At 39.9% G+C, this 24098-nt stretch overlaps 1 protein-coding gene across 8 annotated transcripts in view; it reads left to right on the top strand.

The window, feature by feature from the left end:
* The first annotated feature begins 1614 nt into the window (after window positions 1-1614).
* Window positions 1615-24098, top strand: part of RC3H1 (ring finger and CCCH-type domains 1) — a 60010-nt gene continuing 37526 nt past the window's right edge. For 7 of the 8 annotated variants that reach the window (XR_775203.1, XM_010580660.1, XM_010580664.1 and 4 more), the window contains exon 1: window positions 1615-1708. The gene's annotated coding sequence lies outside the window, so the exon portion shown is untranslated. Of the gene's footprint in view, window positions 1709-15229; window positions 15248-24098 lie in introns of those variants that run through there. The other variant, XM_010580661.1, reaches the window with a different exon arrangement.

Raw genomic sequence — 24098 nt, forward strand, 5'->3', positions numbered from 1 at the left:
TAGTAAAAATGAGAGAAATAATACATCTAGCTACTGTCACCACACTTCTTGTAAAGTTAACATGATAATATCCGCAATCCATATGAGAGTCAGGAAGAGGAGCTGAAGATTAAACTCTCCCTATGTAGACTTTCTCTCACATCCAGGAGCTCAGCTCTGTAATTTGTTTCCGTATTTCTGTCTACATGTCATGACCCAGCTTCCTTTTGCAGGTTGCTGTCTCAAGCCCCTGGCTCCGGGCCTGGTTACTTCTGACCTGACATTGTGCTGTTTTAATGTATGCCAAGGTCATGTAGTCCTCTGCAGTTCAGACGTTGAACTGATAATACAGTGCATGCTCCCTACAGTGTTATGAAGCCTTTAGAAATGCAGTGATTCCATATGCAGCATCCTGCACAATGACCGCACACCAGCATAGATCCCACAGAACCTCCAGCTGGGCATATACATGATAAAATATCTGGGGAACAGGATGGGACCACTGAACCTCATCTTTTTGTTACATTTGGAAATAAATTTGGACAAAATCCTTAGCATTTTACACCACAGTTCATGTTTGTATAAAATGGGAATCAGTTCGATGCTACCTTGAAACATCCAGATGTTAAGTAATTACTTCTCACAGCATTTTAAAACTATCGGTATATGCTAACTAAATGCAGCAAGTCACTATGAATAATTGTAAGATATAACTTAATTTTAAAATTTTTTTCAGTAGCCAAACTCTAGTTCAGTTACTGTGTGATACAGGAAGGCTTGGTGGGGCCCCAACACATCGTACCTGTGGTGTTGGTTGAAGCTGAGGATTAATTAAACGTGCCCTGCCAAAAGAAAGCTACTGCAGAACCGTCTCCAGCAACAAGCCCGGCTCCCCATGGGCCTCGCGGCCAAAGCAACATGGTCTTTGACCTGCACAGCCACCTAAGTGTGCCTGGACTGGGAACAGCATTCATGATTTTTTTTTCCTCCGAGTAAGAAAATAAACCAACCTCCAAGCTCTAAGGTTTGATGGCATGAGGCAATCACAGCAGGGAAGAAGACGGAACTGCAGTGCACCCCGAACAGGGGAAGCACCCTCCCGCCCTGCTGTGGGCGCTGAGCTAGAGAAAATGGCGGGCTAGGGGCTTTGGGAGGCTCCGAGCACGCAGAGAGCTCCTCAAGCTACACTCAGCGTCCGAAGAACCACAACCTCGACCTCGTAGCCTCGCCGCGCCCGCAGTCATCGCTGGCGGGGACAAGACGAGGTGGAAGAACGAAAAACCCACCCAAAAGACAAGGGAGGGCAGCGGGGAACACGCACCATCACTAACAGGAACTCACGACACCCTCCCCACGGCTGAAAGCGACAACACCCACGGCAGAGAGCGACAACAACACCCCCGCCTAACAACACTGCCCTTCACTCTGCTCAGCGCCACAGCCCGTGACTCGGCTTTTTCTCCCAGGGCCGCTCCGCCTGCTCGGGGGGCCGGGCGCAGGAAGGGGCGGGCGGGGGGGAGGGGGGGGAGGAGGGGGAGGAGGAGGAGGAGAGGCAGCCGACGCACAAGATGGCCGCCGCTGCTGCAGCGGCGGAGGTGGAGGGGTGGCAGGCGACGGCGGTGGGGGGGCCCGGGGGCTTGCGGGTGTTGGAGAAGCAGGGCGCTGCGGCCGCGCCCGTGTGCCGTAGCTGAGGGGGCCGGTGGTCGCTGCGGGGAGCCCGGCCCGTGTGGTGAGTATGCTGTCTCCTCTACCACCCGCTCTGCGGGGAGCAGAGAGCCTGGGGTGCGGGGAACAATGGGGCTGGCCTCGGGGGCGCTGGTGGGGCGGGAGGGCTCTGTCCCTCCCCCCTCCCAGGGAAGGGAGACGGAGGGGCGGGCGCCGCGCTTGCTTGCGGGTCCGGTGCCGCTCTCTGCTTCACTAGGCCTCAGGCTTCTGCCGGGCTCGATTACCGAGCGCCCTGGGCAGGGAGGCAGGGAGCTGCGGAGGCCGCCGTCCCCGGTGCGGGGAGGCGGCGAGGGGCGGGGAGGGCCCAGCGGTTGGGTCCGGCCTGGGGGGTGGGGAGAGGAGGTATTGCCTCAGGCTGCGGTGGCGAAGGGACAGGCGGCTTTTGTGTGTGGCCTGCGTCTGCTGTTGTTTTTCCAGGGGCTCTGCGCGCCTAGAAAGAAAAGTCATGCCCGTGTCGCACTCGGCACAGTTAAACGAACAACGGTGGGGGGTGGGAGGTGGGAGGTGGGGTGGAAATAAGGCCAGAGCCGGCCCCCCCCCCCCCCCCCCCCGGCTGTCGCTCTTTTGTCTGTGGCGCCTGAGGGAAGAGCGAGGTGGTCCTCAGCCTCCCTCTGCCAGGGAAGAAACCGTGATAAAACCAAACAGAAACTCCGCTGACTTTCACTAGTTTTTCACCCTGGCGTTGTTTTAGCTGTTGGATTAACAGGGCGAGGATGGGTAAGGTTTCTTGCCGGGACTGCGGTGTTGTTATGGCTGCATTTTAACGTGCTTTGGTGGTCGGGAATGCCCTGGTGTCAGTTTTTGTCCTCAAAAGCCTTTGTGAGGCCTGTGCTGCTTTAAAGCGTAGAACTGATGTGTGTTTTTTTCCTAGGAACTGGGAATGTTTAATTTTGTCCACATGCGTGTATGCCTTTTTCCTCAGAGTAGCTCTCATTTCTTTTTTAAATTTCAGTCAAGTATGAATGAAAAGTCTTCTGTCCCTTCGGTGGTAGCTACTGTTTGCTGTGTGTTTTTACTATATTGAAAATGGCCGAAGTGGAAAAAAAAAAATTTTGCAAAAATGATTAAAAGGTTCAAAGTAACCTGGGCTGTTGTTGAGCTGCTTTAATCATTGTAACTGGTTTAGCAATGCTATCTTCTAATGACTCTGGAAGAGAAATGCAGTTGTTAAATTCAGCATTTATACTCTATTCATGTCATATAGCTATAGAGTTATTGGATAACACAGCAGTTCTATGAAGCAGAAATTAATGTGTTCCTAAACTTACCTTTTTTACGCTCTTGAGACTTATAAGGATGTGGAGAGCATTAATTTTATCAATTATAAATGCCTGTATTTCTGCATTTGAAGTCAACAAAGCTAATAAGAGACTTCATAGTTGTATAAATAACCCAGTGTTCCTAGGAGGAGCGTGTACCTTGTTGATGATTTCAAAGCTTCACCAGTAGCACCATGGCTTTCTTCATTAATACACAATGTTGATAGGAAATTACGGTTTCCACTAACATAAATAGAAGCAGGCGTTATCAGTTAACGGACCTTTTCTTTTCCCTGCTATAGCTTACTGCTTTACCTTTCTGTCCTAGAAAAGATTCTGTCAAAGCAGACAGCTTGACGGGCTGCTTTGAGGGAAATTTAGAAACACAAGTACCATCAGTGCAGTCTGTTTTGACAACCAGAGACTTGAGCGGTGCACTTGTCAATCACTTTTGAGCAGCAGTAACCTTAATGGAGATGAGTGGGAAGTTACTTGTATGTTTTCTAGTGGCTTTGGGGGTTTTTTTTTTGCCAGCTTTGTATCCAAACTACCTTAGTTTAAAGCAAAATATTTTAGAAATTTATGATGAGATTATTGTATGCCAATAATGATTCTAAAAACTAATGTTCCACTGAACAGATGAATGTATGAATCCAGAAATTGCATACATTAATATGTCAGGGTTTAATTTACAGGCATCTTAGGACATGTATATTATTATGTAAAAGTGGTGATGCTAAACCAGATGAACAGAAGTCAGCAGGATTGCTTTTGGAAACTTCTGCTATGTTGCAAGTGATTTACCAGCAATCTGGGTGGAAACCATTATCAATCTTCTTGAATTAAACATTGCAGAACCTGAGATTCAGTGAGTGTGTGTATTAAAATATTGACTTAATTTCTTTATACGTGGTTCAGATGCCTTGGGTGATGCTGATGGTGGTCACTTTGATAACGGTGGCAAAGACTGACATCCCATTTTATTTAGGGTCTATATCTCATGACTAACCAGTGCTGTAAAAGGGTGTGTCATGATACTTAGGGAATTGACTTTTCCCATTCTGTAATATGTAATAATATGAAGGATAATTACTTTTTTTTATTCCACCCAAGAAATCAAATAGTTTACATGCTGGATACCTGGAAAAAATGTTTCATCCATGTGAAAGAACTTGTAGAATCATAGGTTTCAAACAGTATGAAGTGTAAAGCTGAACTAGAAGGAAAGAACTCGCCTGCATTTAGGCTCCCAAACATCCTGAGCATCTCAAAACAGCTATGCAGCAGCCACTGTAAGGTACTTCTTAAGCAGATGACCCTTTATAAAGCTTTAATTTTTTGCAAAGCCTGCTCATTGTTTAAAATTCTTTTCCCAGTGGATTCACTGAATCATTTTGCAGATGAAATTCTGTGTGGTTTTGTGGTGGTTCTTCCTACACCCAGTAAATCAGGTGGTGGTTTGCTGGAGCATCCCAAGTAATAATTGGCTGTTAGGCCAAAAAAAAAAAATCTGACTCAAAGTACATGATAGATAAGCCACAGGGGAATTTGTAGTTTGAGGTTAATGCCTAGGACTGCACTTGGTAATGAATATGAAACCATTATCATACAGGAATAAAGATGTAATATGCTTCTGTTGTGAAAGATCATTATATAAACATCCTGCACCAGCTGAAATTTCAGTGTGACCTTCAAGATTCTGTGTAGGCTATCTTACAGTAATGCAGTCTATGGACTCATGATAACTGAGAAAAAAAAACCACAAATATTTACCTATGTTGTGTTACTTTCCTTTCTGTACAGAGATATTCCACAGTGCATGCTAAATTAGTTGCAGTTCCCATCACTTAATTTGACCACTTGTTTTTCTCAAGAAGTGTGTCTCTTGATGGTTATCTTTTACATCAGTTTCATTTTCTTCATTGCCAGTACAGTAAAAGTTGAAATGGTATTAGATTTTAAGGGCTAACTGGTTTCTAATGAGGTGTTGGGTTTTTTTATTTGTGGAAATGTGTAACGGGCAAGAACGTGCAAAAGTCTTGTCAGCTTATTGTAAATAGATTTTTCTGACTTTCTGGTTAGAGTGCTTGAGGAAATAGCGTTCCTGTTACTGTGTGATAGCAACATGTTGTGTGCTACTAGCTGGAGAAGGACGGGACTTTTGTGATAGAAATATCAAGATTTCTAAATCATTTGTTGCAAATTTATGTTGTCAGAAGCAGTACCAGTTGCACACTGCTCTGTTGGAATTTGTAGAGGAGTGTGTTTCATGCAAGTGTGATGGGTGTCCCTGCTTTGAGATTTCTTTCTAATACAATGAAAAGGAAGGCAGCTACGTGTGATCTAGGGCAACTTTCAGCAGGTAGAGATCTCTTATTATATACATCAGAAACATATTGTAGGCAGACTTTAAATAGTTTGCAGTAAGACTGGCAGAATATCCACGAGTAGGTATTACTCTTACATTTGAGAAGGTAGCTCTTGGCTCTGGCTCAAGCTTGAACTTGGTGTGAGTGAGATACTGTTGCATTATGCAGATGAAAAATGTCATGATGTCTAAGTAGCAGCATCTCCTGAGCACCAGCCATTGACATTTGGAAAATCTAAAGACTTTAATGTTAATTCACACAGGAAGAAAAGGAACTTGACACCCTTTGCAGACTTCTGCATAAAAGCTCCTGCTCAGCATGCTGGGGTTTGGTTTTTTGTTGTTGTTGTAGTTGTTGGGTTTGGGGTTTTTGTTGGGGGTTTTTTGTTTGTTTTTTTTTAAAAGGGGTGGAGGGGAAGAAAGGATTCCAGGAAGCATAAGGACCACATGTAGAATAATACAGAAAATATCTCTATCACTTGATTGTGTGTCTTTTTTTTTGTACAGTGTTAGCTACACTGTTAAAAAAGAGGAATTCTTAGGAACATGGAGAACAATCTTCATATGAGAGATGGTTGGGAGGAGGAGAGAGGAGGCAAGGGAAGAGTATTGTTTTGACAGACAAAAGAATTCAATTTTTCCTGTTTTGCAACATAAGAAATGGAAGATGTGCAGTTAAACTGAGAAGTAGTGCAAGTGTGACTGAAGGAACGAACCGATCTTTCATTTGTTTCACATAGATTGTGGCACAGGTTGCTATGTAATTTGAGACACGGAAGAGTGTATTTGTGTCAGATGGGTAATACTGTGGTAAGGCGAGTCTTGAGTTCAGCGTTACAAAAGCTGGAGGGTTTATTGACATTATTCATTACAACCTTGAAGTGACTAAAATAGCCATAAGTGACATGTTCTTCTTGCTGTATAGATCTCTCTTGCTACTGATTTCTTGCAAACCCACTTTTTTTCAAATCCTTCACATAAAATATTATTTCTCAATCGTACAAATATTTGGAGTCTGGGGGGTGCATTTTTTGTTAATTTGAGACTTTTGTAATAGGACTGTGCTTCAGCTGCAAGACAACTAAAGAAACAGTGTATGGAGTAGCTGAAGTAACTGAAATGTGCTAGTCTGGGAGAATCTAGATGTCGCAGGTGGTTTCTGATGTATTTTGGTTTGTTTTTTGTTTTAACAAGGCAAGTCTGGTTTGTCTCATTCCTCTACTATGCCAGTTAAGTAGGTGTTTTTAAAATGGTCTAATTAACTAGTGTTTAAAAGTAGGCTGTTAATCTTAAGATAAAATCGGGGCATTCTGAATGTCGTGATTTTTCAGGATGCTTCAATGTGTATCAGACCCTGTCAGAATAAGCTTTGAAGGTTGAGTTATGGTTGTTTTTTAAACCTGTTGTTCATAATAAAATTCTGGTTGATCAGCTGGTGGAACAGTAGTGCTTATAGCCTGGTTCGTAAGGTCTTCTCAACTTCTTCCTGAAATAATTTCTAGCAATTATTTCAGCTCAAATTCTGAGCAAGTTGGAAGGTTTTTCAATTACAGCTTTTAACTGCACGCTGTTTTGAAAGGAGACTTCTACTAGAGTAGCAGGAATGTTGTCTCTTTATTATGCATTGAAAGTCTTCAGGGACCTGCAGCTAATTATTTTTGATAAATTGTGGCAGGCAGTGTTGGTCTCCAACTCAAATTTAAGAGCTATCTTTTGGGCAAAAGGAGTGAGGTTCAGGGAAGGCATTACAAAGTGAATGAATTGAAATTCATGCCGAGTGGGATGGTTTTAATTACCTATTTATTAATAAACCAGCTTCTGTGGAACGTTCCCAATGTTGAGTAGCATTGAACTTTCTCTGTGCTTTGTTTTTAGACTAAACATTATTCATACTGACTTAGCACTCTTCACTTTTTGTAGCAGTTGTACTGGAATGAGTAACTCTTCCATGTTTTACTACAGTGACTCTGTAGTATAAATGCCCTTCAAAAGTGAGTGGAATAAAACTCTTACTGTTGACATACTTTTCTTGTAAGTCACATTCTTTCAGCTTGTTCTCCCCCACACCCCCCTTTCCTTTTGTTACCAGTTTAGAATGGAAGTCCTTCAGTTACTATTTGATGTTAGGAACTGTACAAACAAATGAAAGTGTTAAGACTTCCTTATCTAGTGTTTGTATCTGATGAATCTGGTACTCACAGTACAGCAAGACTAAAGCATTTTGTGCCCTATATATATATTTTTTTTTAATCCTGTGCCAAGATGCAAGAACCAAAGGAGAGACCTTGAAATTAATGGCTACTAAATTTGAAAGAAGTAGTAGAAAATGAGATTAGCTTACATGGCATTCTGAAATTTTGACATGCTGCATAAACATTATTTTATGACCGTTAATAATTCTGGCAGTTATGCAGGCCTAATGATAATTAAATCTCATGTTTGATTGGAAGCCATTCTCTAGGAGGCTCAGTAGAAAAATTTCCCCTGCCTTTACAAATGAATGCTGTGCTAATGAAATCTTGAAAAATCTGCTCATGCTCATGAGTTCAGTGAAGCAATCATCTCTGTTTGTGATGTTTCACAATTTAAAATTCCTATTTCATTTTACAAAAATCAAACCTGGGTGTTGTGCCACAGTGAAGTGCTCAGAGTGGTTTGAGGAGATACAAAATGCCAAAATGCTGTCCCGCTTCATACAGGAGGCGTGGAAGAAAGAGTAGGAATGTATGCATACTGTGAAGCAAGTCTCAGCCTCCACTCTCTATAAATGAAAAATCTTCACAGTAATGTATGATGTATTTTCTAGCTTGGTTAGGTAGGTATTTCTTGAGCTCCTCTAGAGTAATTAAGTCTGTTTTACGTGGCATTTGGGCAATTGTTTTTAGACATGTCAGAGGAGCTCAGGTGTTTACATGTAACGTACCAAATTGACAAAGTACCTTGTTGTAAAAACCAAACAATTAATCAAATTCAAAAGATCTTGATAAATAGTTGTTTATTGTAATACTGAAATTGTCATTGGTCACCTGCATTGTTACCAATTATTGTGTGTGTAGACATTACAATTCAAAAATTTTTGGAAGCTGGAAAATGACTAGCTCTTCTATAGTAGCTCCAGAAGGACAGTAATTCTTGGTCTTACTGGCTTTGTAAAGAGAATGTGGATTTTGTTTCAGAATGGATCAGAACAGGGCAAATTCTTACAAATTGCTAAAGCAGTTACAAAGAAAATACCACTCTTCTATATATCTTTCCAGATTTGAAATGACTGGAATCCCTGGAATTGTTCAAGGCCAGGTTGGATGGGGCTTTGAGCAACCTAGTCTAGTGCAAGGTGTCCCTGCCCATGGCAGGGGGGGGGAACTAAATGATCTTTAAGGTCCCATCCAACCCAAACCATTCTATGACTTTTCTGTAAGGAGTCTTTATTTCTTTGCTTGCTAAAATGCTCTGTTTTCTTTTAGAATTTTTTTTTTTTCCTGGATCCATGGGTATCTTCACTTCTCCTGTTCTCTTTAATGATCTTTCGTTCTCTGGTATTAGCTACTTTCCTTCCAAGTGATTTTTTTTATTTTTTTTTTTAATTTAACTTTGCTCTGATATGAGCCAGTATTCAATTCAGCTAGCTAATGCAGGTAACAGAGATGGCATATTGCCTATTAATTTTGTTATTTGACAATTCAGACTTGCAGGATGGGCTGTTTGAATAGTGGAGCAACCGTGGGACTCTTTGTTCTTGGACTTTACTGGGGACTATTAAAATGTCACTGCTTCCTCCAGAACTGGTGAGAAGTTAGGGAGCATTGTTCATGGCGTGCTCCCTCGTGACTACTTTGGCTGTTGCTGCAAATTTGAAAGGATAAAGATAAAAATAAGTTGGGCTAAACTGGCTTGATGGAATGGACTGGGTAAGTTAAACCAGAGGCTACAACTTGGGCTGTCCTTCCTGTTTATGAGTCATTCCCCTGTTTAATTGCATGAAAAGGCCTCCTGTAGAATTAATTAAAAGAGAGGTCTTAGTAGTGCTGCAAAAAACTTTAGTTAAAATGGTGAATTTTAATTTTAGTCTTCCTTGTTTAACGACGGCTTAAGGATGGAAGCCTGGACACTGTAACCTCTTTGTAGGTGATTCATACAACAAGTGGAAAGAAAATGTTATTCAGGACAGTGAGAATTAGTTAAACTTTGGTTGCTTGGAATAGTCCAGACTATTTTAAATGTGACTGTTTTGTTGCCAGCTGTTGCTGGATTCTACAGAAAAGGTGTGAACTGTCAGGGTTGTCTTCTGGACTTGCTAATGCTTGTGTGCATTGTTAGTCTCTTGTATTTGTGTTCTGTATTAAATCATGTTGTGACTGCTATCTGAAGACATCGCTTCTGTGATACCTTTTTATGCCTTTTATCTACTGTGTTGTACTTTATACAGAGCCTTTTCCTGACTTGAAGACACCTTACTTCATGATTCTCTGTTTTTCTCTTCTAAATCATCTCTTCCATTTGTTATGTTTGAGGATGTATTTGTGTTAATGCACTTCAGGGAGACAATTTGTTTTGCATTGGTAATTGTGATTTAGTGCAGAGAAAAGGTGCTGAAAGTAAGGGTTGACTGTGTTTGGAAACCCTCTAAATCATCCCACCTCTTTGCTTTTGAGAGTAAGAGACTGCCTGTTGATAACAGTAGGCAACTAGAGGTATTGGGAATAACCTTGTTCTGACTTGTGTCAGAATACATTGGGAAATGTAGCGTTTCAGTTTTGCCTTAAGCGGTGCTGCTTAGCATTTTACTGGTGACTCTGGATGTGGTCATAAAGGTTCTCTCAGACTGCAAGATACTTCTTATTTTTATTATTAAAATAATAAAGGCTGTGGACATAGCTCTCCTAAACACTTTACCAGAAAGCAGAAAGGCACAGCCCAGTTGGTACTTTCCAGACTAAGGACCCGTATTGTAATAAGTCACCTTTGACAGCCTGCTTGGATTTTGAGAGTAGCATCTCTCTTTTCAGCCTCCTGTTTTGAGGGCTGCTGGTAGAGAAAGGCAGACTTATGGTTAGAGCAAGAGAGATCTGGTAGCAGAGACTTGACAGCTTTGTGGCTGCAAAGCAAAATAAATTCCATAGGTTATACTTGTACTAAATTTATCCTTTTTCCTAATTATTAACAGAGTTAAGAAGACTTATCTTCTCACCAAGCACTGTAATTTTTGCAGAATATGTTCGGGGGGGCAGCACAGGATGGGGCACTTGGCAAAATTTTCATCTCCCCTGAATGTGTGATGTTCTGTCTCATTTCTGTAGCATTTGCGAAAAGGAAGGAATAAAAATAGGAGTAATAAGATGACGTAGAAATTGGCAAGTTGCTTTCAGGCTTTTTTAAAATTTTTTTTTTAGCATTTATTCCTGTACCAGGTGTATTGGAAATTAATCGGTTGGGTTATTCTACATTAAGTGTCAAAGTCTCTGCACTGTAATTCATAGAAATTAAGTATTTCCCTCCTGGTTTTCTGAGTCTGAGGATTTACATGGCTTCAGCAAGCAGAGAGATCTGTATTTAGCTTTTTTGGTCACTCCTTTTGTGTGGAACTTCTCAGTCAAACGTTTGTAACAAAATAGCACACAAGGACTGGGTGGGGATGTCTCTGGGTGTGTTTCTGAGGAGGAATTATATGATCACAGCCGTTTTTATGTGGGTTTTCAGCTTCACTAGACCAGTTTAGAATAGAACAACTTGAGCTCTGTCAAGCTGAAGCTTGGGCATGATGTAGATGATTTCAGGACATAGCAGGAAGAAAGGTGTCCACAGAAATACTTGGTATTGGTGGGGTAAGTAATACATTGGTGTTTGAGGATGTCATGGTGTGGCTATCGCATTATGCACTGCATGATGAGAATGAGGTGTGGTGTCAGTATTACTCACTAGGCATTAAAACGATCACAGGCGCATTTTCTTTTATGTAAAATCTGAAGGGGGGGGACACCATTCCACTTTGCCTTCCTGTGAGTAATATATGAATTCACCTGATAAATAAAAATGTTAGTTGTCTTTCCCCCCACCCCTTTCCCCAGGATAGAGGAAAAAGAAAGCCTTAGACCATTTCATTTGCCAGTTCATGTGACAATAATTGGGAACCTTCAGGAAGGGGAAGTGAGTGAGAGCAATCCTTTCCTTCAAGCACATCTGATAAGTTCTAAAATTACCTTAATGAATTAGTATAGCTTTTGAGAAGTGGGAATAGAATCAGTCATGGTGATGTGACAAGCTGGTATGTGAGCTGTCATTACAGAATGAAAATTGACAGTAAGCCTGTGAAAATCCAATGACTGCAGTATGCTAATAAATACATTTAAATGCTTTGTTCCTGTTAGGTTTTGTGTATTAAAGAAAATAATTCCCAGTGCAATTATGATGGCTTCTGTAGTGCCATTACAGGTGGCTTTGGCTTACAGATTTTGAGAATTTTCTTTTTTAATTGTTTGTCATGCAGTTTTAGCTTACTGTCATTGCTTTTATTCCCAAAACAGTGAGTGGCTAGATACAGGAACGTGTAAAAGGATGTTGACTGCATGGGTGGTAAGATGGTTTCAATGCCCAGTTTTCCCTTCCTATGCCTTACCATATATTTAGATACCTGCCGTTTAATCAGGAGCTTATACAATACAAGACAGAGGGAATGTAAATGATCAAGTCATACAAATATTGCCTGTACAAAGTTTACTTGTCACCCTGGCTTGGTCTGCAGCAGTAGAGGTATGAATGGCAGCTAAGTGCATCTGTTCTACTTTAAGGCTCTACAAGAAGGTAATCCAAAAAATAGAAGTAGCTTTCTGTGTAGTCCATGTGTGCGGTAACTGTAAAACATCAGATTACTCTCAAAGTACTGGAATAGGTAATATTGCAGTCAGGGCATGTGAAGGCTCAAAACACTTGTAGTCTCATAGCAGTCTGTGATGGTGTGCCTATTAAAAGCTCTTGGTGGGCTGTGACCACTTAAAGGAGATTGTTAATGGAAGTTAAAACACCCAAATGAAGTAAAAAGATGCTTGACTGTGCAGCTACTCTTGTTTTCTTTCTGAGTATCTTCCAGTCTTTAGTTTTCCATGAGTGAGGTCTAATTTTCTGTAAATAAGGTTCATAAACAGAAGTGTACCCTTCGCTTTTAAAAAGGTAGACTAGTTCAGCATACTATGGAGAACTATATACTTTTTACTAATAGAACTCTGGCAATAGAGTCTGTGAGACTGTGTCCTACGTATTTTTTATTTTATGTCGTTCCAGTTGCTGATACTGCTATAATATAGTTGTAATATGTTTTCAGAGATGAATACATCTTTTAAGACCTAGCATTAATAACTGAGAATGAGAAAATTGTTCTTCATGGACTTCTCCACTTATTTACTGCTTACTCTGCATGAAACTTCTTCTAAGAGAACTTTCTTCTAAAAGACAAAATTACATGTCTGGAGTAGAACTGTTTTTATAAGGCTGGAGCAGCAAAATTCATCAAGTTGGCAATGGATATTTAATAGGTAACTTCCCAGGATTATTATATTTTGCCCTCTTGCTTGGATGATTTTCAAGCTATGTAACTTTAAACTTTTATAATTAGGGTTATAATTCAAAACTTCTTTTAAGAGGATGTAAGATACTCTTTTTCCCATTTAAATTCATGCTCCTGCCAAAAATAAAAATACCTCTTATCCATTACTGATAGGAGGATCAATGGGATGTTGGAGGTTTGGATTTTTTTGCTTATACATGACTGTCTTGCATTGTTTGCTATACTAAAAAAAAAAAATTAAAAAAAGAAAAAAAAAAGGCAGCAGCTTTCATTTTTGTGGTTAAGCTCTGATATGTTTGTTATTGGTTAAGAGTAGGTGTTTAATGGAAACCCTGAGACTTGAGCCTTTTGTTTCCACTCACTAAAACCACTAGTACTGTTTTTAATGATCTTGTAAAGCTGTAAAGAAAAGATGCTATTTTTATAAATCTGGAAGGTAAGTGAGACTAACACCAAAGCAGCAAAATATTTAAGTTGGGGTTTTTTGGTTTTGGGTTTTTTTTCCTTATAATTGAAGGTTGCATGAAAAGTCTCATTCAAAAGGAGTACCATGCCCCAGGCTATTTCTGGCCTCTGGAACTGCTCTTTTTAGCAGTGCTACAAATTGAATCACTGAGTGCCAGTAGCATTTAAAGCAAATGAGGCTCAATTACATTCTGAGTCAGAAGTACCTGAATTAACCTGCTTTTCATCAACAGTTGTGTGACCTCTCCTACTGATATTAAAAGACTTTAAGCCCTGTGTGAATGGTAATTTAACACTACTTAAAAGTGATGAGCAGGCTTGTCCATGCTGAATAGTGTTTAGATTTTTACAACAAAACTATGCTCAGAGGTGGGGAGAAAATATTGAATAATATGTTGACTAGCTAAGTTGTCTTTTTTTTTTTTTTTATGCAACTGTTACAACAGAGCTGAAACTCTCCAGGCTCAGTGCCATTTCTGCAACAAGCTGCCTCTTAACCTTGGATGACTCCAGAGCTTTAGTGTAGACTAGGTTATGTTATTAAAACACAATTGCAGCTTGTGTCAATAGTCATCTGTGAAACTTACATTCTTTTTCTTAATATTCCTGCTATTATTACCAGTGAAGCCACTACGAGGCTTACCAAAAGAGGGTATCTGGCTTGGTTTGGTCCCTGTGAGCTATTTTTTGTATCAGCTATTGTAGCATTTACATGGTTGCTTCTTTGTTTGCAGCTCTGGGTTCTAGGAGCAGTAGAACTTGGGAGTTATGGACCACTACAGCGTTCTTTCATCTTCTTTAGATAGCACTTTCCTCAGTGCTATAACTGATGAACTGAAAGGATGGTTTTGGCTGTATTTGTGTCACTTGCACTGTCAAGAAACATTGGTTAAATCTAGCTGTGAAGCATAGTTTTTGAAACAATAATTTTGGGGTGGATTTAGTGTAAAGGAACAATTCCGTGGGTTGTTATCACTTGAGTTCCTTATGCCATTTCACCTACTCTCATCATTGCAAACTGTTAGTTTAGTAGACCTCATTGTTAGGATTGCTTAATAGCATTTAAATGTGTAGTTATAATTTAGCCAATACTTTAGAGATGGCTTCTATTAGTGAAGACATACTTAAAACTCTGTGTTGCCCTGGTTGTGCCCAAATAAGCTGCTCATGAAACTATACCTAAAAACTTGACAAATCTGTGTTGATGCTAAAAGAGGCTGTCTTGAAGTTTCCCTCTTCTGTGCTTCCCCCACTCTTTCCCTTATGTTTCCAGGACTGCCTGACCATTTAACAGATCTGGAACAGCTTTTGGAGTCTGTTAGAAGCTAATGTGGGAAGGAAAGGGATTTGTTTTTGACAGGCTTCAAGTCCCTGGTATAGATGACATCTGTAGATCTAGAGCTGGCACAAGAGTACTTTCTGACAAGCAGTTCTGACTTGCCCCCACTGTAAGACATGCATGAAACTGCACTGAAAATGCCAGATAGGTAAAGTTTCATTATCTGTCTTCATTGGTGGTAGAATGAAAACATAAGTCTGAATGTTGCAGTCCTCGCAAGGGTAAGATGGTTAACCATGTTAGCTTGTGGTAAGCAATGCAGGTTATTATCTGCTGTTCTAGTAGAGATGAAATTCTGTTGCTGTGGTGTTAAATCTTGTCTGGAGTATCATGCTTGTAGGTAGTGGCTATGATTTGGTCTTTGTTTACAGCTTGGGTGTTTTCACTAATCTTCTAACAATTCTCTTTTTAGTTCTAGACAGGATGAGTGCAGCTAGACTTAAACTGTGATCTGGGAGAGAAACGGGAAAAACCCTAGATTATCTTCTATTAGCAACTTCTTGGTCTGCCTACCTCCACTTTTTGGAAGTGGTTGTTATGACTGTAGTGTTGTGGTAAGCAGAACAGTGTTTTGACAACTGTTTTCAAATGTGCATCTTTTCTCTGAAGTTGATGGTGCCATACAGTTTCTTACTAATGTAGTAATGCTCTCACATGGCTGACTGAACAGGTGCCTGAAGTAGAGGGGCTGAATTATTGAAACTGATATAGTTTAATAATTCTGTCTTAAAATGTTTGAGAGAAGGGTTTAACAGGGTGTAGAATTGTAATAAGGCTCAAGGGGTGAAAAAAATTTTGTCACTGTGAACTCCTGCTATGATGAAGTGTATGTGCCAACAAACTAGGTCTTCCACTGCCTTTTGAAATAACATCACAGTAGTCTAGAGATTATTTTGTATACAACATGTAATAAGAGAACCTTTCTTGCGATTATAGTACGTTTAAAATGAACTCATGAATTAAAAAACAAGCAGATGAGCAACTACATTTGTAGTTTTGTTTAAAAATTCATTAGTTGTTTTCACTGCTCTTGGATGACTTTGTGCTTTTATTAAATGATCTTTTTGATGTTTTAAGTGTAGTCTTCCAAAATAATCTGCTTTGAAGTTAAATAGAATAACTGAAGCTTTATTAGACTACTGTTATGTGAACAGTTATTAACATGAAGCTGTTTGACATCTATTTTTAAAATGGGGGCAGCTTCTACTAAGTGAAAAGAAAAAACATCTCCAAATCAAAGAAATTAAAGGGGGGGGAGAACACTAAGGAGGAAGTTCTGAGACAGAGTTTTCAAATGGACACAAAATATTTGTTTTCTGAATACCTGTGAAGTTCTATGTAAAATTTACATTTTACTTTTAATGACTCATTGAAACAGAAGCCTCTTCTTTCCTATGCTTGGCAGTAGCAGGTGTATTCACTTAATACTGCTCTTACAGTATATTTCAGCATTTCCTTACTATTGTACCTGGAATTTTGGACATAAGAGATTTGGGTGGGGTTGGGTTTTTTTTTTGAAATCTACTAGGTAGCTTGAAAACAAAAACATTTTGGGGATGGTGAACGGTGCTAACTCTTGAACATAAGGGGAAGAAAATGGGGAGGAACTTCAGACTGCTGCTTGATTCTAGCCTTGGAAGTCTGTCAAAGAAATATTTTCAGTAATATTTTCACAGTATGCTATGAAAAAGCCTGCACACACAAAGCACCCAAAAAGCTCCAGCTGTGGCAATTTCTGGATGTTTTTTTTTTCCTCCAGAGAGAGTGTTTCTTACAAAAGTTTTCTGGGGGTAGATTGTTAAAGGTTGCATTGTAGATTGGAAGCTGGGGAACTTTTTTGGATTGTTTTTGACCAGTGTCTCCAGCCTGACTTTAATTCTCCCCTTCTCTGTCTCATTGTTTCACACTGCAATGGTAGCATTATTGTAGCTGTAGCGTCACTGACATCAAAGCGGAATTACAGCTGCTGAATCAAGTTGGGAGACAAGCTCTTAGTGGAGAGTGGGTGGCAAGCAACACTTTCTAATTTTTTGTTAGATTGGGGTTTTTTATGCTTTCTCTTTCATTGAGTTGTGCTGGGTCTTAACTAAGTGATTCATGGCTACTTATCTCAGTGTAAAAAATGACAAAGGCATTGCAGTGGCAGCAAGATCTTTCCCTGCCTTTCCTAATTTTACTTTGCATCTACTGAACACCTATAGTAGTAGTCATGTAACTGTAGGTTATTCCTGCATGGAAAGAATGATACTGGCCTTAGTGATTTTGATCTTTAATATGGTTTCTCATTAGCAGATGCCAATCTTACTACTGCTATGATACTTTTGATACTTCAAATCACTAAAGGTGTATAGAAAAAAAGTTTTTCTTCAGCAGGTTAGGACTCAAAGGTGCCTGTTCTTTCACTTGTGCCTATACAGCTGAAGTGTTTGCAGTCTCCAGAATGCTACCCACTTCCCATTGCTTTCTTTTCTTGAAGTTTACTACTTAGATTAGATGAGCTGTTTGTGTGACTGATTTGATGCCCTGTTTCAGTTAAAATGAGGTATTGGTTGTGTAATTGCTGTCCGCCCACATTTCTGCCTACCAGTGTTTATTAAAGACCTGTGTTTAAAACTGCTAGCTTCAACTGGGGAACAACTATGCAAACAGTTCAGCTGGAAGTCTTAGAAAGGAATGAGTAAAGAAGAGTAGCGACTTCCCTAGCTCATACAAGAGGTAATGTGAGTCTGTACCCTTGAGTCTGAAGACTTTCACAAGCTTGTCCTGTTTATCTTTATTATGGCTCCTTTCATGGGTGATCTGATGGCAAGCACTAGCAAATCTGGAGGTTGTGTGAGTGTTGTTTTTTTAAACTAAACAAAAAAACTTTTTTGCAATAATAGGCTCTTGTATAACCTCTGAAAAACTGTCATAGGGAAGTTTAGTCCTCCTGGACACACAAAACTTAACCTGTTTTTTCTGATCTTCTGGTATAGACAAGGAAACGTCCTCTCTAACTTCCCCAATTACTTGGAAAAGGCCTCAGACTCAGCACTGTCAGAATGTAATTCTGCAGGGATACATTAATTGCTTGATCATTAGCTTTAGTTTTCAAATTTGTAGTTGTTGCAATTCTTCTGGTTATTTGGGTGTTCAACTGTTCAAACATGTATCTGCTTCTGGGAAAAGCAGATTATTTGCTTCCTTCCTCGAGAGCAGGATTGATAGCTCTTGAATATTTGACCAGTTGAACCAAAGTCTCTCTTCTGTAAACTGTTGTGGGTATTTTAAGTGCCTTCTGCCTTTCTTCTGTTAATATGTTTGGTTCTTCACTTCTAATCCTGGTTTAATCATCGTGTTACCGTTCCAGTCATTTGCATTGACAAATGCAAGAACTCTTAATTTGAAATGAAAGGAACATGTTTGAGATGTGCTTGTCTGCTATTAAGTCCCTAGACTTAATCATCAATGGGCTTGGGAGTCCTCATGATTGGTAGAAAAATTTCCCTAGGTTATAGATCATGAAACCATTTACTATTAAGAGTTGGTCACTTCCTCTTTCTTTTAAATAAGCTTTAAGGGATGTATAATATCAACCAGGAATTATGAAGTTAGTCATGTATATCTTCCCCAAAAACTTACTGTTGGAGCCATGTGCATATTGTATGTTTTGGGGGGTATGAGCAGGGAGGTTTAAGCTTCCTCTACACACATGTTGTCAATGTTCCTGACCATAATGGTGCAAGACTAGTGATTGAATGTTGAGCAAGAATAAGAGGTCAAGAAAACAGCATATTAAGTTTCATTCAATTTTTTTTTTCCCTGTGAAGCACTGGATTAATAACTTTATTCAACAGTTTTCCGTTCTGTAGTAAGACATTAGCTCTTGCTTCACAGGATGTTATGAAGCTTAAATCATTGTAAATTGCTTTTAGATCCTGTTTTGGGGAGGTACTGTGGTAGAGTTGTGATGTTGGTGGTTTGTTTTGGGGTTTTTTCTGGTTTGTTTCCCTTGTGGTTTTACAGGTCCGGAAGCTTCAAATGGGGGATAACATCTTGCCCTTAACTGGCTCCGTTTTCCAAAGGTGCTTTACAGACTACAAAATAAGAGGCTTTTGCATGAAAGTAGATAAACTTCTTCCTTTGTTTTCACAGTCAAAATAAAAATTATTGAGGGTAAAAGAAAGTAAATCTTTAATCTGATTTAACTGAGCTTCCAATGAGTTTGGAACAGAACTTTGATGGTGTTCATGATTTTATCTTTTTTTTCTTTTTTCTTTTTCAAGGGACTTAAAGGGCCACTGAAGCCTGTTGGTGTTTATGTAGCTTTGAAAGAAGGGTGGGAACATGTTTTACACACAGCCTTCCAGGATTTGCTGTTGGGTGGTAATTTATTTTGTTACAGAGCTCTGTCTTCTGGGCAAGTGTTCAGTGGTGTTGGGGAGCGTGTGTGCAAGCAGGCATGCGCAGAGGAGGAATGAGGAAGTGAAGCATTTGCTGTCAGTTGATGGTGTACAGTGAAGTTTCAGAGAGCAAACAGGAGGGGAAAAAAAAAATCTCAATCTATTGGAAATACTGTTCTGGGTTTACTGTATGTGTTGTTCATGGAGCTCCCCAGGCGGAGGTAAGAAGCTTTTTTCTTTGACCTACTCTTCTCTGATCAGCATGGGCTTTCTCTCCCTTTTTAATTTTTTCAGAGGTTTTTCTGTGGAACTGGATATGGAAGACACGCTGATTGATCCTTTTCTGTGAACCGTGAAGTTGGCAGTATGGGGTGTTCCTGTGTGGCTTCAGCATGCCTTTTGAGAACAAAGTGTTGAGTCTCTATAAACAACCCATTAGTTTTGGCTGGTCAGGGTTTCCCATGGGTTGTCAGGTCGGTTTTTCCTTAAAATGAAACTCTGGACTTCTTAAAGTATTAGGTCCTGCACTTCTCAGGAAAGAGACAAAGATACTTAAGTGTGGTCAGAAATGGTGTTTATTACATAGAGCACACTAGAGTAGAAAACTTACTTAAATAGGTCCTGTGAAGCACTGGTGGAAATCAGTGGTATCTGTTTGGCACGAGGCAAGTATGGAGGGATCCAGTTATTTGTTAGGATTGCACTGAGGGTATCTGGTAATCCTTACTAGTTAGGAATTGTTTTACTGTGATCTGTGAATTTCATTTAGGTTGTTGTTTTATTTCATCTTGAGTGTCAGAGAGGTTTTGAAGTAGTTAATGTATCACAGAACCAGTCTCACAGGAGAGAGGACTGCATCTTTGGCTAGGTTACTTTTTCTCAGAAATGGGTATGTTGCTACTAAGGAGCAAGAGTCTTTAAAAGAATTAATAAAATGGCATTTTCTTTATTAGATTAAATTATACATTAGCCAAGAGCTGTATTTCTGTGAGCAGATTGGTTGGCAAGCTTGAGTTTGTTTTGGCAGTGAGGAGCTGCTATAGTATTAAGCTTTGCACTAAATAGGCTTACTTACATGTTCACTCTTAACTGCTACAGGAAGTTCTACTCATATTATTTCTGAGTGAGACTCAGCAAAAATGAAACAGCTTCAGGACTACAATAAAAGCAGACATTAAAAGTTACTATTATTCAGAATTTTGATCTTCAAATGTCAGGAAGATGATGATATTGCTTGGGTAAGAAAAGCTTAGTGAAATGCAGTAGAGACATAAGTAAAAACATGGGAGCAGGTAATGCTCTTAAGAGCTGTATATACTGAAACGGCAGAAACCGAGCAGCGGGTGCCCTGTAGGTGTGCTGAGTCATCTGCCTTAAACTGTAGCATGACTTACTGTGGACTGCTGCTGGGAAAGATCAGGGCCAACTTGTGCATGACGAAGTGGCACGTGGTAAGTCTGTATTAGTACGCGTTAGGTCCAAATAACATGTTTGTGAGAGAAGTCAGTATATACGTGGTACGTGTACCGAAGGACTTGGAAAGTGCGACTAATTTAAAGGAAGTTGAATTTTAACAGAAAGCAGGAGAGTTTTTCTGAATGTCATTCTGTGTGAAACTTGATGCCAGTAGATATTGGTACCAAGCGTTCTGTGTTTTAAAAACATGTTATTCTCGAGGGTTGAATCTGCAAAGCTTTCTAGCTATGTGTAGAAGGCTCTGGCCGTCCCAGATGTAATGCAGCTTGGACAGGAGACTGCGTTACTCCTGTACGTTGTAGTCTGGCAGAATAAGGAATGTGATAAAGCGTTGAGCAGTTGCCCTGGTGGTTTATAGAATGATCCTGTCTTTCTCTGAAGGACTGGCAGGGTCCCAGAGGAGACGGGTCACTGATCTGATTACAGCCTGACATTTCCAGTCTGGATTGAAGGATGGAATTTCAAGGATTTTTTTTTTTTTTTTTTTTTGGGGGGGGGGCCAGAAGAGAGGAGAAATTTTCCTTCTAGCTGTGGATAAAACCGGCTTATGCAGGGCTAAGCAGGAGGAGGAGACTTGCCTACAGGTATTCTATATTTTCAAACTAAGAAATAATGAAATAAATCTGTCTCTGGTCCCAATGTAGTATTCAAGGTCTATGTCTTGGGGCATCTTCATTCTTAATTACAGCTTCTTGTCTTCTAGTTTATGTACTGTGGATGTGTCTCTTTAGTTTTTTGCTTTCTTGGGTTTTGGCGTATCTTTATTTTCCTCAGTCGTGCACAAAGAAGAGTGTGTGTGTGTATATATATATTCGAAGTGTTGGAAGCTAATAGGTGTGAAATACTTAGCAAATTGAGAGGGTGGGTTAAAAATGTCATATTATGGGGAGGGGGATTTTATTTAAATGGATATGTCTTTTATAAATGTTTGCATTCTTTGCATTTTGCTCACCTCTGGCATAATGCTGGAGGGAAACGTTTTTTAAAAAGTGTTGTACCGTGAAAGTGTGAATATACTTTTCCTACTTTACCAGTACAAGGAAATGTTCTCTTTCTGTAGTGATGATGGTTCTAATAGCTGTCTGTGATAATGAAACTGTTGTGTTTCCATTATTTTATTGCCGTTTGTAATCTCTCCTGTTTAAAGTAGCTCTTTGAAGTTAGAGAATATTTTGTTTCCAGTTATTTCCAAGGTCATAGCAAGTCACAAACCTTGCGAAAAGGTGCACATCTTTCCCAGCTTCACTTCTTACGTGTATACCCCATCTGTATGCTTTGTGCCTGGGAGAGATTTATGTTGTATCTCAGCACTTGACTGCTTCCTTGTCTGAAGATTGAAGATCCAGCAGGAAAACTGGAGCATATATATGGAAAGCTGTGGCGGTGACAGCGGTACTTGGTTTGGTGCCAGCCTTTATGCATGAACCGTCAGTCCCTGTAATGCCATTCCTGTCTTATGTGGGACCAGAGGAATTCCACAGTTCTGTGCTGATCTGCTTGGGAGATTTATTAGCAGAGCAGGGTTTGTTGCTCAAACAGCTATTCTTTTCTCCTGTGAGGAAAAGGTTGGCTGGATCAAGCCCGTTAGCCATCTGTTCCAGCAGTTAGACTGTGCTGAAACAGATGATTTCCTGAGGTTTCTCTCAGCCGCATTTTCTATTGTCAGTGCTATCTGTAGACTTCCTCTGGCATTTAGGCACCAGTACATGTCCACAGGCACTGCAGAGTCTGGTGAAATGAGGGGTAGGAGAGAAGCCCATCATGGGTAAGGGGGAACTGTCACCCACTGGTGAAACGTGCCTCTAGTGATTGCATATCCACAGTCAGGGCTGTGGGTTTTCCATTCATGTGTGATGTGCCCTTCTATTCTGGCAGTTTGGTGCCAGGCTTGGGCTCATTAGGACTCTTCTGAGAGTTGTGCTTGTGTGTAAGCTTTGCTTCTGTTGTTCTCCAGCCTTTTGAGACCTGCCTTAATAAGGGATCGGAGATGCTACTAATTACTCCCTCCATCCCCAGACTCCTCAAACTTCTCTTTTGACTATTGAGATCGTAAATAAATATTACCTATTCCATTATGCCAGTTGTATGGAGTGGCTAGAGGTACAGGTAGGAACAACAAGTCTCTGTTTATTTTTTTTTTTAATTAGTTAACTCATGTTAAAGTTGTATTCAGCTCCTTTATTCCAGTTCAGAGCCTGGGATGGTGGAATCTCGATGTCCACGTCTACTTTCTAGTGTTGACAGTATAGCTTCATGTCAGCTTCTGGTTTTAGATTTCCTCAGTTAGTAAGAAACTACTCTTTTCCTTAACACTTGGTTAATAATATTTCAAATAGACTGTTCAAATTATTTCTGAATTGCAGATGTATCTGGGAGATTGTTGGTAGATTTTTCTAATACCAGTGTGGTAGAAAGGAAGCAACATGATTCAGCCCTTAAATTTTGAATCTCAAATGGTATTTCGTAGTACAGCAATACATACACTAGATTTATCAAGCTGTGTACTGCTCTTTGCAGAAGGATTTTTGTGGAGTTTCAAGGTAATTTCTATTACAGATTTGGTTTACAAAGAATGATTCTAGCTGGAATACTTGATACCAAGGTTTAATTAAAAATATATAAAGGGGGCAGGGAGTGGGGGAAGGCTTGGAAATAAATTTCCTGGATGTTTTAGGCAGTTTAGCTCAGTGAAGTAACTTGCAAGTATAAATGTTTCTGTTTGGGTTATGATGATACAGTAGTAGTGGGAATGGTTTGGCTGTCAAGATGAAAAAAAAAAATTATTGATTTTCTATTAAAGAGGAAATTTGGGGAGGGAAACCCTGAACAACCTTGGCAGATCTTCTAGTTGTGCAATGATGGTGGTAGGGTTAACCACATGCAGTGCCTCTTCATCAATACCACATTGTCTGGGTACTATTGATTTCTTATTGATTCCTTGTTGGCTGGTAAACAGTGGCTGTGTGGCATTCATTGTACGTTGTCTTTTGAAGATAGAAGTAATTTTTTTCATTAGCTTTAGAACTAAGCTTTAATGTTTCATTGATGAAACATGGCTAAAAGCTTAACTAGTAACTGTTAACTGTTTGCCTTGGCAAAATGATGTTAACTGTGAACAGCACTGCACTAAATTCTAGAACAAAAGCCTGAGGCTTTTCAGAGTCTCTTTTAGCATTAGATTTTTGTTGCTGCTTTAAAATGCTTTGATTCTGAATTGCACAAGTCCTAGCTTGAAGTTTTTCTCTTTGCCTTTACTTAGAACAGAGATTTTAATTCTGAGGTGGTTTCTTAAGCTAGGATTTGATAAAGGTTGCTGTTTTGCTTATATAAGAACTTTCTATCTGAACAGATATTAGCAAGCAAGTGCATGCTCCTTGGTATGAAACCTAAGCCACTGGTGGTGTGTTGGAAAGAGAAACTAACACATTTGGGTGCTTGGGGTGTTTTGTTGTTGCTGTTATTTTGCTGCTTGATTTAGAAAAATCTGTTTGGTAGTAAATCTGTGTGACCTGCACTGGTTCTGCTATTTTTTTTTTTTTTTGTCTTA

The sequence above is a fragment of the Haliaeetus leucocephalus genome, unplaced genomic scaffold (genome assembly GCF_000737465.1).
Source record: "Haliaeetus leucocephalus isolate CR32 unplaced genomic scaffold, Haliaeetus_leucocephalus-4.0 Scaffold730, whole genome shotgun sequence".
NCBI classification, from domain to species: domain Eukaryota; kingdom Metazoa; phylum Chordata; class Aves; order Accipitriformes; family Accipitridae; genus Haliaeetus; species Haliaeetus leucocephalus.